Below are 14,521 nucleotides of genomic sequence, written 5' to 3' on the forward strand. Positions count from 1 at the left end.
ATTAACATGAGTGTCTCTTGTTCTTTGTAACAAGTGTTATATTAACATGAGTGTCTCTTGTTCTTTGTAACAAGTGTTATATTAACATGAGTGTCTCTTGTTCTTTGTAACAAGTGTTATATTAACATGAGTGTCTCTAGTTCTTTGTAACAAGTGTTACATTAAACATGAGTTTTCTTGTTCTTTGTAACAAGTGTTATATTAACATGAGTGTCTCTTGTTCTTTGTAACAAGTGTTACATTAACATGAGTGTCTCTTGTTCTTTGTAACAAGTGTTATATTAACATGAGTGTCTCTTGTTCTTTGTAACAAGTGTTATATTAACACGAGTTCTCTTCTTCTTTGTAACAAGTGTTACATTAACATGAGTGTCTCTTGTTCTTTGTAACAAGTGTTATATTAACACGATTTCTCTTGTTCTTTGTAACAAGTGTTACATTAACATGAGTGTCTCTTGTTCTTTGTAACAAGTGTTATATTAACATGAGTGTCTCTTGTTCTTTGTAACAAGTGTTACATTAACATGAGTGTCTCTTGTTCTTTGTAACAAGTGTTACATTAACATGATTCTTTTTCTTTGTAACAAGTGTTACATTAACATGAGTGTTCAATTGTTCTTTGTAACAAGTGTTATATTAACATGAGTGTTTCTTGTTCTTTGTAACAAGTGTTACATTAACACGAGTGTCTCTTGTTCTTTGTAACAAGTGTTACATTAACATGAGTGTCTCTTGTTCTTTGTAACAAGTGTTATATTAACACGAGTTCTCTTGTTCTTTGTAACAAGTGTTATATTAACATGATGTCTCTTGTTCTTTGTAACAAGTGTTATATTAATATGATTTCTCTTGTTCTTTGTAACAAGTGTTATATTAACATGAGTGTCTCTTGTTCTTTGTAACAAGTGTTATATTAACACGATTGATTTCTTTTTCTTTGTAACAAGTGTTATATTAACATGAGTGTCTCTTGTTCTTTGTAACAAGTGTTATATTAACACGAGTTCTCTTGTTCTTTTTAACAAGTGTTACATTGACATGATGGTCTTTTGTTCTTTGTAACAAGTGTTACATAAACACGAGTTCTCTTGTTTGTAACAAGTGTTATATTATCACGATTTCTTTTCTCTTTGTAACAAGTGTTACATTAACATGAGTGTCTCTTGTTCTTTAAAACAAGTGTTACATTAACATGAGTTCTCTTGTTCTTTTGTAACAAGTGTTACATTAACATGAGTGTCTCTTGTTCTTTGTAACAAGTGTTATATTAACACGAGTTCTCTTGTTTTTTTTAACAAGTGTTACATATAAACGAGTTCTCTTGTTCTTTGTAACAAGTGTTATATTAACATGTCTCTTGTTCTTTTAACAAGTGTTACATTAACATGAGTGTCTCTTGTTCTTTGTAACAAGTGTTATATTAACATGAGTGTCTCTTTTCTTTGTAACAAGTGTTACATTAACACGAGTGTCTCTTGTTCTTTGTAACAAGTGTTATATTAACATGAGTGTCTCTTGTTCTTTGTAACAAATGTTATATTAACACGAGTTCTCTTGTTCCTTGTAACAATTGTTACATAAACATGAGTGTGTCTTGTTCTTTTTAACAAGTGTTACATTAACTTGTGTGTCCCTTGTTCTTTGTAACAAGTGTTATATTAACATGAGTGTCTCTTTCTGTGTAACAAGTGTTACATTAACACGATTGTCTCTTGTTCTTTGTAACAAGTGTTATATTATCACAATTTCTTTTGACTCTTTGTAGCAAGTGTTATGTTAACATGATTGTTTCTCGTTTTTTGTAACAAGTGTTATGTTAACATGATTGTTTCTCGTTTTTTGTAACAAGTGTTATATTAACACGAGTTTTCTTGTTCTTTGTTACAAGTGTTACATTGACACGAGTTCTCTTGTTTGTAACAAATGTTTCATTAACACTAGTTCTCTTGTTCTTTGTAAAAGTTTTACATTAACATGAGTGTCTATTGTTCTTTGTAACAAGTGTTATATTAACAAGACTTCTTTTGTTCTTTGTAAAAAGTGTTACATAAATATGATTGTTTCTCGTTTTCTATTTAAGTGTTATATTAACACGAGTTCACTTGTTCTTTGGAATAAGTGTTACATTAACACGAGTTTCTCTTGCTCATTGTAACAAGTGTTATATTAACATGAATGTCTCTTGTTTTTTTGTAACAACTGTTACATAAACGTGAGTGTTTTGTTCTTTGTAACAAGTGTGAGTGTTTGAGTGTCTGTTTGTAACAAGTGTTACATTAACATGAGTGTCGTGTTCTTTGTAACAAGTGTTATATTAATATAAGTGTCTCTTGTTCTTTGTAACAAGTGTTACATTAACACGAGTCTCTTGTTTTTTGTAACAAGTGTTACATTAACGAGTTTTCTTTTTTTTTTGTAACAAGTGTCGTTCTTTTAAGTGTTACATTAACACGAGTTCTCTTATTCTTTGTAAAAGTGTTATATTAACACGAGATCTCTTGTTCTTTTTAACAAATGTTAGTATAACATGATTGTTTCTTGTTCTTTGTAACAAGTGTTACATTAACATGAGTGTGTCTTATTCTTTGTAACAAGTGTTATATTAACACGAGTTCTCTTGTTCTTTTAACAAGTGTTACATTAAAATGAGTGAGTCTTGTTTTTTTCTAACAAGTGTTACATAAACATGAGTGTCTTTTGTTCTTTGTAACAAGTGTTATATTGACATCAGTCTCTTGTTCTCTGTGTTCTTTGTAACAAGTGTTATAATAACAAGATTTCTGTTGTTCTTTGAAACAAGTGTTAGATTGATATGATTGTTTTTTTGTTATTTGCAACAAGTGTTACATTAAGATGAGTGTCTTTTGTTCTTTCTAACAAGTGTTATATTTAAACGATTTCTCAGGTTCTTTGCAATAAGTGTTAAACTAAGATGAGTGTCTCATGTTCTTTTAAGAAGTGTTATATTAAGTGTTATATTAACAAGTGATTAATATGATTGTCTCTTTCTTTGTAACAAGTGTAACCTTAATATGATTGTCTCTTTCTGTGTAACAAGTGTTACATTAACACGAGTGTCTCCTACTTATTTTACCAAGTGTTGTATTAACGAGTTTTCTTGTTGTTTGTAACAAGTGTTATATTGACGAGTTCTCTTGTTCTTTGTAACAAGTGTTACATAAACACGTGTTCTCTTGTTCTTTGTAACAAGTGTTATCTAAATATGAGTGTCTTTTGTTCTTTGAAACAAGTGTTATATTAACACGAGTACTCTTGTTCTTTATAATAAATGTTACACTAACATGAGTGTCTTTTTTTGTAGGAAGTGTTACATTATCACGATTTCTTTTTGTTCTTTGTAACAAGTGTTACATTAAAATGAGTGACTGTTGTTCTTTGTAACAAGTGCAATATTAACATTAGTTCTCTTGTTCTTTGGAACAAGTGTTACATTAACGCATCTATTGTTCTTTGTAACAAGTGTTTAGATTTATCTATCTAAATATTTTGATTTAATATCTAAATTAAACTTTAATTCTTGTGTTTTTGTATCAATTTTTTTTTTTAAATTTGGGAAACTTTCGCACAGTGTCTGGTAATTTAGTTGGGGTTCAGTCCATTGATTTTTGTTGTTTGTTAATAAGCACAAAGCTAAACAATGGGCTATGGTGTATTTCAACTGGCTGTCACGTTATATCTCCCCCACGACTGAAAACGCGAACATTTTTGGTGGCGGGATTCGAGCCCGTGACCTGCAAATTTCGAGTCAGAAGTCTAATAATAACTCAAGAAAATAATAAATAAAGTTTAAAAACTAATCATACCTTAACTTATCCGATTATTCATGTGTGACACCTTCAGGCACTTTTAGAAGTGATGAAACTTCTAAATGTTAATACTTGAGTAATAATATTTATCATGAAAGTTAATTTAATATAATAAAAAAAATCAAACACTTTCATATAAAAATAGCCTATTTTCTTTCCGAATAAATAAAACATCAATAATGATATGCTACCACAAATTCTACATCAATACAGGTCTCAAGTTACCAAAATATTTTCTTAATTTATTTTACAACTTCAAAAAGAAAGGAAAGAGCCAAAATAAAATTTAAAAGGTTTTTTATTGAATGTGATTTTTTCTTATAAAAATCATACAAAAAGACAATAGTTTCTAAGAAAGTTTATTATTTTAAGTTTTTTTTTTGTAAAATAGAAGGACTAATAAATTTGTTTAGTGTCAAGAACAAATCTGTGCAATGGATTATTTCTGCTGTGCTCACCATAGATATGTATACTTGATTTTTAGCATTGTAGGCCTACATGTTTCCCGTTGTACCATTTTATGACAGCCAATAAAAGAAAATGTTAACTAAAAAAATAACTAAAAGAAAACATTGGGTGAAAGAGGTTTTGTTTGTTTTTTTATTTTACTGGGTCTATAAGTTTGCTGTGTTAATATGGTGGTACTGTACTAACGTTTTTGGAGCAGATCAATACACTTTATAAACTTTTGTTAACATATTAAAGAAAGCAATAATATGAGGAATTAATAGATGACCTAACCAACATCTTTCAATAACACTAATATATTTAAATTTCGTTTTTTTTTCATATTTTTATATATTTGCTTTGTTTGTTTGTTTTTTAAATTTCGCTCAAAGATACTCATGGGCAATCTGCGCTAGCTGTCCCTAATTTAGCAGTGTAACACTGAAGGGAAGCCAGATAGTCATCACCACCCACCGCCAACTCTTAGGCTACTCTTTACCTCGTAGGTAAAGAATAGTTGGATTTACCCTTACATAATAACGCCCCTACGGCTGAAAGGGCGAGCATGTTTGGTGCAGCCTTCAGGTTACGAGTGGAACGCCTTAACCCACTTGGCCATGCCGGGCCATTTATATACATTATTATGTGTTTTTTTTTATTGTTTTTAATTTCGCGCAAGCTACTCGAGGGCTATCTGCGCTAGCCGTCCCTAATTTAGCAGTGTAAGACTAGAGAGAAGGCAGCTAGCAATCACCATCCACCGCCAACTTTTGGATTACTCTTTATTAATGAATAGTGGGACTGGCCGTAACATTATAACGCCCCCACGTCTAAAAGGGTGAGCATGTGTGGTGTGACGGGGATTCAAACCCGCGTCCCTAAGATTACAAGTCGAGTGCCGTAACCACTTGGCCATGCTGGGCCCATGATTATGTGTGCGTGTGTACATGTTTTTCTTATAACAAATCCACATCGGGCTATCTGCTGTATCCACCGAGAGTAATGGAACCCCTGATCTCACCGTTGTGAATCCAAAAACTTACCTCTGTCCCACAGAGGTCATATGTGATTAAAAGCAGTCACTTATTTAATTTTCCACGTTTATATCAAAGGGAAAAAATAACAATATGCATTGTGGACAAAATTAGATTTCCATGTATTAAACAACTTACATTAATAAATGTACATTTACATTTATATTTATTCCATCTTTTTTGTTTTGTTTAGCGGTTGTTGATTTTTACTAAATTATTTTTTACATACGTAATATTAGTCTCATGCCCCAAGTGACTCAGTAGTGAGTCTGAAAGCTCAAAACGCCAAAATACGGGTTACGATATTCGTGATGGGCACAACACAGGTAACCCATTGTGTAGCTTTGACCTTAATTACAAACAAACAAACAAAATACTTTTAGTAATTTATTTTATAGCTGCACTGGAAGATATGAAGAAAATGAAAGCTACGTTACAGAGGTAGAAGAAGGCGAAGAGATAGATGATCTAGTCGAAGAAGCAGAATTTGAAAACTTCAGAGAAATAACCACGGTTACTCAACCACAGAAAAATGAAAAATATAAGTTGTTCTTTTATGAAGAAAGCTTGTTGCGCAACAGTTTCTGTTCACTTCATGAAGATTCATTTACATTTGGAACAAAAGCTGAAATCCATCAAGCCGAAGAACCGTACGATTGCCAAAGACCAAATACTCCCGTTTCAACTTTCTATAAAAGGCACTCAGTTTTTCAGTCCAGTAAAGAATTAGAGGGCAGCTATAGAGAACTACAAAACATGAAAAATATTTTACAACTTGGATATTCAACAACTCAGTCAGCCACTGTTGACTGTGTTCCAATAACAACCATGATAAACAGTCAACTACATGAATATATAGTTACCTTCCTAAAAATAAAAATAAACATATGGTACAACGGTGGGTATTCCCTTGTTCAAACAGCAGAGATACTTATAACGAAACCCGAAATGGAAAGAAGTCTGACACATAAAATCGGTAAGATAATTTTAAATATCCTTATAGTTTATGCAATACATTGTGAGTCGGTCATGGCCAAAACGTTAGTGTGACGAGATGTGAAATCGAAAGATCTAAGTTTGAAAATTCCACTAAACAAGCTCCATACTGTGGGAGAGTGAATACAGTTATTATTTTCAAACACACATACAAAACACTGTAAGTAGCGGGCCCTGCTGACTGGATGGTTGGCTTGTAGTGTCTGTTTTTTTTGGGTTTTTTTTTAAGTACGTTCAGGTAATTAATTTCAATAACTTAAAACTCGCAAATGTTATTTTACACGTTACATTGTGGTTAATCAGCAATCCAATTACAACTATTTGGTATAACTGAATTTATTTCAAGAACGGCAATATAATTGTGTAAAGTGAATTAGTATCGGACTGATCTATTATTTGGAGACAAAAAAAAAGAATCCATTTAATTACTGTGATAATGGTTATTAACACCCGGGTGCTTGGTTAGCTTTGATGAAATGGAAATTATTACAGAATATTTTTAATCAAAGATTAAACATCTGTAACATTTTGTTCAAAGATTTCGTTGTTTTGCTAAAACAGTTTCTGTTAATATAGTTTTGTTTTTGTTTTTTTCAGCATCTACATCATCAGTGCAACCGTACAGTTCTTTCCTTAATGTCAGCAACTTGAGAAATTGTTCTTTATTCACACTCCCAAATGTTAGCAAAATTTTCAGCAGCATCATTTTCATTCTCTTCTATATTTTGGCTTCTTTCACAAATTATCTCATATCATAAACTTTACAAGACTGAGGATCAGCATGAGAATTTCGTACCGTACTGAATGAAAAAGAATGTGAGGTACTGCATTCAGTAGTAACTTTTATGTTATCCGTGTAATTAAATTAAATTAAATATCTTTCCTGTATTACTTTATATGTTTTAGAAATTGTACATATTTGAAAAAGAATAAAGATACTTTGTAAAATTAATCTGTACTTTGTATCTCAGAACAGCTGGTATGGGTATTAACACTTTTATTGATAAGGAAAGAACAACGTTTCGACCTTCCTAGATCATCTTCAGTTTAAGAAGGAGAGAGTTTGTAAGTGACAGTTGCTGTAAGCATGCCTCAGGGACAAGAGTGTGAACGGGTACAGAATTGTAGGGGGCGTTGCAGTTGCATGTTCATTTAATACGACGAATAACTAAAATGTTACTTACATATTTATGTTCGTTTGTGTGAGTTTCTTTCTTTTAGATCATTGAAAACAGAACCTTGAATATTATCCAAAAAATGTTCTTCCAACCCTGGCGTATTGGTAAGCTTGAAGGCTTACAGTGTTAAAACATTGCATTAGACATTTACGGTTGGTGCATCACAGATATCACCCAAAATGTATTTTAACAATGAATAAACTTTACAATAATAGTCATCACCGCCAACTCTGATGCCACTCGTTTACCTACGAATAGTGGAAGTGACCGTTACATATAACGCCCCTACGTCTGAAAGGACAAATTTGTCCAGTGTGATGGGGTCTCGAACCCGCGACCTTCAGATTATGAGTTAAACGCCCTAACCATCTGGTCATGAACAGTGAAACCTAGACCTCTACCTTTAAGTTAGATAAATGAACACAGGTAAATTACTTTCATGCACATAGTTTTGGCAAAATGGCGCTTCGTTGGTGATGAATATCTTGGAAACGAGTCAGTATTCAAATGAACTTCCGGATCACCGTCACACCAAACATTTTCGCTCTTTCAGCCGTAGAGGCGTTATAATGTGAGTGTCAATCTCACTGTTTTGTAAAAGAGTAGCCCCAGAGTTGGTGGTGGGTGTGATGACTAGCTACTTTCCCTCTAGTCTTACATTGCTAAATTAGGGACGGCTTGCGTAGATAACCCTCGTGTAGCTTTCAGCGAAATTCAAAAACAAACAAATTAAATGAATTATTTGTACATTTTGCATTTATCCAAAAACGTTTGTGACTCGTGGTTTAAAATGTACATCTTTAATAACCATTAATAAATATTCTCTAAATTGAAAGAAAAATTGATACAATAAGAGCGTATAACAATTACTAATAAAGTAAAATTGAAATATATTCAATGTGTTGTTTGTATACTTGCTACATTCTTTATTAACAACTAGGTGGCGTACCTTTGTAGAATGGACGGCAACTGTTGTGGAGAAACGAGTGCAGAGGACAATGTTTCCAAAGCCTTCTGTCATTTTAAATATCGTCCCCTACACTTATTTCTCTACAACAGGCAGTTGCCATCCATTCTACAAAGTTTCATCATGAATACTTTGCGTAATCAATCTATCAAAGAATAGGTGGGGTACCGTTAAACTGGAAGAAAGTTATGCAGATTTGTAATTCATGAAAGGTTATCTTAGGACATGAAAAGATGATCCCCTTATATGTAATTGTCAAAAACAACAACAACATGTAAACCGCAAATCTGCAAGTATCTTTGCATGAACACACCAAACCATTATGTCAAATTTGGAGACGATCTATCAACAGAGACAAAGTAATGATATTAAACGTAAAATCACCCATAAAAACTGCAAAACCCAAAAATGTGAAACGCAAATTTTCAGGTATATCTGCATGAATCCAACAGAACTCCGAAGTAGTGGTGAAAAAACAGTAAAACGCAAAATTGAAAGTTTGTTTATACCTCCGCAGAGACTCAATAAACGTTCATAATAAATTTGGGGAATATCTATTCACACTGCGAATAGATTAATTAGACATACAACAAATAAGCACTATTACATTTATATAGATTCTTTAAAAGTAATGTCACCTGTGTGTGTTTTCTTATAGCAAAGCCACGTTGGGCTATCCGCTGAGCCCACCGAAAGGAATCTAACCCCTAATTTTAATGTTGTAAATCCGTAGACATACCGCTGTACTAGCGGGGTGCTGTCACCCCCATTTTCTTAACATAAGTCTCGTAAAGCTTAACAATTAACAGGTAATAGCTGGAGGAATTATAACACAGAAAACTGGAGTTCGATCCTTGCATCGGTCACAGCATAAGGCGCCCGTTGGGCAGTTTTGCACTTTCAAACACAAATGAAATGAAAACTTCATATTCTTAATAATTCCTATTTCTGCTGGTAAAGCAGTGAAGTTAATATTTAACGTTATATGGCAATGTGAATTTAAAACGATACTTTTCACACCTCAGTATGATCACTCATTTAGTTTTTAAATTCAAAATAATTAGATTGAACGTTGCCCAATGGTTAGCCTGCCCGACTGCGAATCTGCGAGTTCACATTTCTCGTCATTTTTCCGCAAAATATTTAATATAAATTTCACTCCACATTCAATCAGATGAGAGTTGCCCAAGAGTTGCAGTGGATGCTATCGACTAACTGCTTTTCTTTTATCCCATAATTTCAAAGTTAGAGACAGTAATTCGTGATAACGACAAACCTACTTGAAGTAGAAACATATTCTCAAAACAGCTGGTATGGGTATTAAAACTTTAATTAAAACAAACTGCAGGATAAAGTTTCGGTCTTCTTAGATCATCTTCAGGTTATCTTTTACGCCATCTTTTTGTTAACCTGAAGATGATCTAAGAAGATCGAAACGTTGTTCTGTATTTTATTTTGATTAAAGTTTTAATATCTATACCAGCCATCTTGAGAATACAAAGTTAGGGATAATTAGTGCAGGCAACCCTTAGTTTTGCGCGAATATTAAAAAACAACCAACATGAAAACAATTTTTTTTTGGTTGTGTACAAATTTGTATAATAGGTTATCTGCACTCTGCCCGCCACGAGAATTGGACCCTTCATTTTCAGTCTTGCAATTCCGTGAAGTTACCTTTACCCCACTGTGGAGCTTAATTACAAATTAAAATATGTAAGCTTACAGGTTTTATTTGTCAATTTTCGCGTAAAACTTCTCGAAGGTGATGTTTAAAATTAAGTACAATGTCTGTGCTCTCTCCACCACGGGTATCGAAACTTGATTTCTGGTTATGTGAGTCCGCACACCCCACTGTGTCACTGGAGGGACATTATTCGACTGCTATAAACGCTAGAAGTTTTTAAGTTTGAAGTAATACTCTAGAAAGCTAGTCAACACCATCCAGCATTTACCAACGAATAATTAGATTGCCCGTCACTTATAACGACCTCACAGTTGAAAGAGGGAACATGTTTTGTTACAGTATTCAAACCCGCGACCCAAAGAATTAGTCAGGTGTCCTAGCCACCAGATCGTGGTTCTTACAGAACAAGGCAAAATAAAAAAAGACACATCGAGAAAGTATAGAAAATACCCAAATAAACACTTAACAACCAAAACTGCTCAACTTAATCAGGTGTTATTCTGAAAAAAATTATTCATGAATAAAAAAATATGACTGGGAAAACCTTAGTTCTAACATTTAGCAGAGTGAATTTCATTCATAGTCTTTGGTCCCTTGTATACCTTCAAAAGGAATTTGCACAAAAAATGTGTCGTTTATAAATTATTTCTGTTTCAAAATACACTAGCATTTCAGACGTGAATCAGAGATGCTAAAATAAGCACCACTTTGATTTTAAAACCTGAAATGCATTTATACTTCTGACTTAGATGTAAAACGTGTGAAATGAACAGAAAACTGCGCTAGCAAAATACAGCCACGCAGTTATATATATACACGCAGTGTTCCCTAAAGTGTTCTGTTTCAGAAATAAATAAAACCAAAATTAAAATAATAAATATTTTATTTCTTGCTTTTAAAGTACATATATCATGCTGTGTTGCAGCATGCAGAGTGCATAATTCTTCTTGTGATTCGTGTCATGCGCAAGTTGTACTTCATGACAGCGTAAATTGTAACGTTAAACGTCCCTTACGTGACGTTATTTTAGTGTCTACTGACTGACAGACAGACAACACACTATCTTATTGTTGTGAGAATGGTAAAAACAAGTGACTTCTCTTGTCTACCAAGCAAATTGTTTTTCCCATTGATTTAAACATCAGAAAAATTAAAGTGACTGTTTTAATCATCTGTGTCATCTGTTGGGACAGAGGTAACTCTTCGGATTTACAACCCTAAAATAAGGGGTTGGATTTCCCTCGGTGGACTCAGCAGATAGCCAGATGTAGCTTTGCTATAACAAAACACATATACTAAACAAATATTTGCCTTGCTGTCGATTTAAATATTACTAACTGCTTTTTTTGTTTGACATTGTATAATAATTGTATTGTTATCTGTTTCAACGTTGTTATTTTAAGTGTAAGAAGTCTAAACTATTTACTTTATCTAGAGCAAAAACTCCTACTAGCAAGTTAAAGATTTAAATAACATATTATTTTGTTTGATTTCAACTCTTAACAGTTCTGTTTTTGAACATTATAATATTGTAAATAATGCCAAAACTGAGACATCAAAATAAAAAAAAAAGACAAGTAACAACATTAAAAGAGATAATATGTAATATGTTTAAATGTTTAAATATGTGTGTATAACATATTTTGGAACATTTGATATAGAATTTTTCAGCATTTCTAAACTGAATTGGAATGGATTTTCATCACGTTTTTTTTTAGGATAACTTAAACAAATTAACGATTCTAAGATTAGAGTACTAATAACGGGGCCTGGCATGGCCTAGCGCGTTAAGGCGTGCGCTTCGTAATCTGAGGGTCGCGGGTTCGCGCCCGAGTCGCGCCAAAAATGCTCGCCCTCCCAGTCGTGGGGGCGTTATAATGTTACAGTCAATCCCACTATTCGTTGGTAAAAGAGTAGCCCAAGAGTTGGCGGTGGGTGGTGATGACTAGCTGCCTTCCCTCTAGTCTTACACTGCTAAATTAGGGACGGCTAGCACAGATAGCCCTCGAGTAGCTTTGTGCGAAATTCCAAAACAAACAAACAAACAAAGTACTAATAACGACAGTATATACCGTTAAGCGTTATTTTTAAATAGCAAGTAGATAACACATAGCACATTTTAATATAAAAAGTTACTCCTTAAGAAGAATTGTAGAGCATAAAGGATGGGTCACACAATGCACACTACAATACGAATTAAATTTTTTTTAAATAAAGAAAACTAGTTACCTAACATTCAAATAATTGTATTTTATAAAGTTATAAATTTTACTGAATATTCAGAATAAATACTTCGTAATATATCAAGTAAAACTCAATACGCTAAACTTCTGGTCACACAATCTTCACATACTGGTAACAATAGTCGTATAAATTAACAGTGACTGTAGATTAATCTTCATAGATTGTTCATACGACAGGCAAGTTACTAAACAAAAGTGAATTCCGTAGACAAGTGTAAAATAACATTTTTCTATATTATTGTTTCAACTATAGAACGATTATCTTATACAACTATTATAACAATGTAATAATTTACGGGTTCGATTCCCCTCGTTGGACTCAGTAGATAGCCCGATGTGGCTTTGCTATAAGAAAAAAAAATACACACACTTGTAGAGTGCTACTATATACGCTAACTCCCATAGAATGCTGCTATAATTTTCAACTAAACTCTGTTAAAGTCCTGTTATATTGACAGGTTATTAAATGTGATTGACAATATATTTGAAGTTATATATTAAAAAAAGAAAAACTTCCAAGAAAAGCAAGTTGGGAGAATCAGTCTCAGTCTCTTTCTTATTTGAAATTCCATTTGAAAGTCATTACACATTTACATAAATCCTTGGCTACATGACGACCAGACCTCTTAAAAACAATATGGAAGCTGAGGTCACAGAATCGACGAATACGATACGAAAAACAAAAGTTAATTATCGTCTTTGCGAGAACCCTTGTGGTAAAACTGGCCCAACCCAACGTACACGAAACAATAATATATCCTTCATGGTTTTGTCAATTACCATGAGGTCGCCCATACCGAATAGAACACGAAACATATGACCTCGTGACTATTGTCTAACTGTTGAAAAAAAAAAAAAAATCTGTCATACACTATTATTTCTAGGCTATGCTGTTGATGTACCACGTTCCATCTGTGGAATAAAATGCACTTGCTGATCAAAGTTAACCATGCAGTTTAGCAGTGGCAAAATGTTTGTAAAAAAAACAAAAAACTTGGAAGAAAGCTTTTAATAATTTAAACTCAAAACATGTTTACTAGTGTTACTTCCTTCACGAGTGTAATAACAGATATTTTTAATTAAAGTACTTTATACCTTAATAATTGTTTTGGTTAAAGCAAAACTATCTACCCATCTCGTTGTCAGAATTTATATTTCTTTTCAGCATAAATTATGTTATTTTATTAATTGAAATATTATTATTATTAGTTGACACCCAGCCATGATTTTCAGCTCAACCGCCTATTTGTTTAGCCCTCGAAAAATTTGGAAATTATGTGAAGGTTTGAAATAATTCGACCTTTACTTTCTTTTGACCTCTATATTGTTTGACGTTACTTTTAATTTTATTTTGTAAGTTATTTTAAAATTATATTGTTGTTGGCATTCCTTCTTATCACCATCAAATAATATCTGAGATGCGAAACTTAACTGGCATTATGAACATTGTTAAACGATTCAGTGAAACTTCGGGTGACATTTTTGATTGTCAGAATGTCGATAATGTAACTGCGCAGCATTTGGAATACAAGGTCTTGAAATAAATACCAAAAATAGTAATTAAAAATTGTGTATAAACTGCAGTGATTTACCATAACTACATGAAGCTGACATGTAAAAATATTGTACGTTTTCATTGATAACAAAAATGTTGTTCATAGCTTATTTAAAGAATTGCCTCCCGACCTTGATGGCTTGGTAGCACGTCTAAGACCTTATAGCACTAAATATCTAGTTTCAATGCTTACGATGGACATAAAATAGATAGCCCAGTGTGTAGCTGTATGTTTAATAGCAAGCAATTATTAGCAAGATTAAAGCATTTTTAGCACTTTGGAACCGTGGGTAGATTATAAGAGTGACAGTTAAATCCAGCTATTAAATCAGCAAATAATAATTCAAGAAATGATTTTAGATGGTGTTGAATGGCTGGCTTCCTTTTGACTTCGAAACTCAGGACGGCTTTGTGCATATAATCGTATGTGATCACGTGTAGCTTTGATTCGAAATCTTGAAAACTAGCTGCTGTGAAATCCTATTTTCATTTCCACGTGGTTTTAAATCCTACAATAATTCTACAGAAAATGAATAGTACACAGATGTCTTCAGAATACATGTTTTCACCTTGCTATGCACACCAAGAAA

The 14,521-nt window shown here is 32.9% G+C and overlaps 1 long non-coding RNA gene across 2 annotated transcripts in view; it reads left to right on the forward strand.

Moving 5' to 3' along the window:
• The window catches only part of LOC143242910 (uncharacterized), an 85,190-nt gene that overhangs the window by 12,546 nt on the left and 58,123 nt on the right, over positions 1–14,521 (forward strand). The window lies entirely within an intron of this gene.

The sequence above is a fragment of the Tachypleus tridentatus genome, unplaced genomic scaffold, assembly GCF_004210375.1.
Source record: "Tachypleus tridentatus isolate NWPU-2018 unplaced genomic scaffold, ASM421037v1 Hic_cluster_2, whole genome shotgun sequence".
Lineage (NCBI taxonomy): Eukaryota > Metazoa > Arthropoda > Merostomata > Xiphosura > Limulidae > Tachypleus > Tachypleus tridentatus.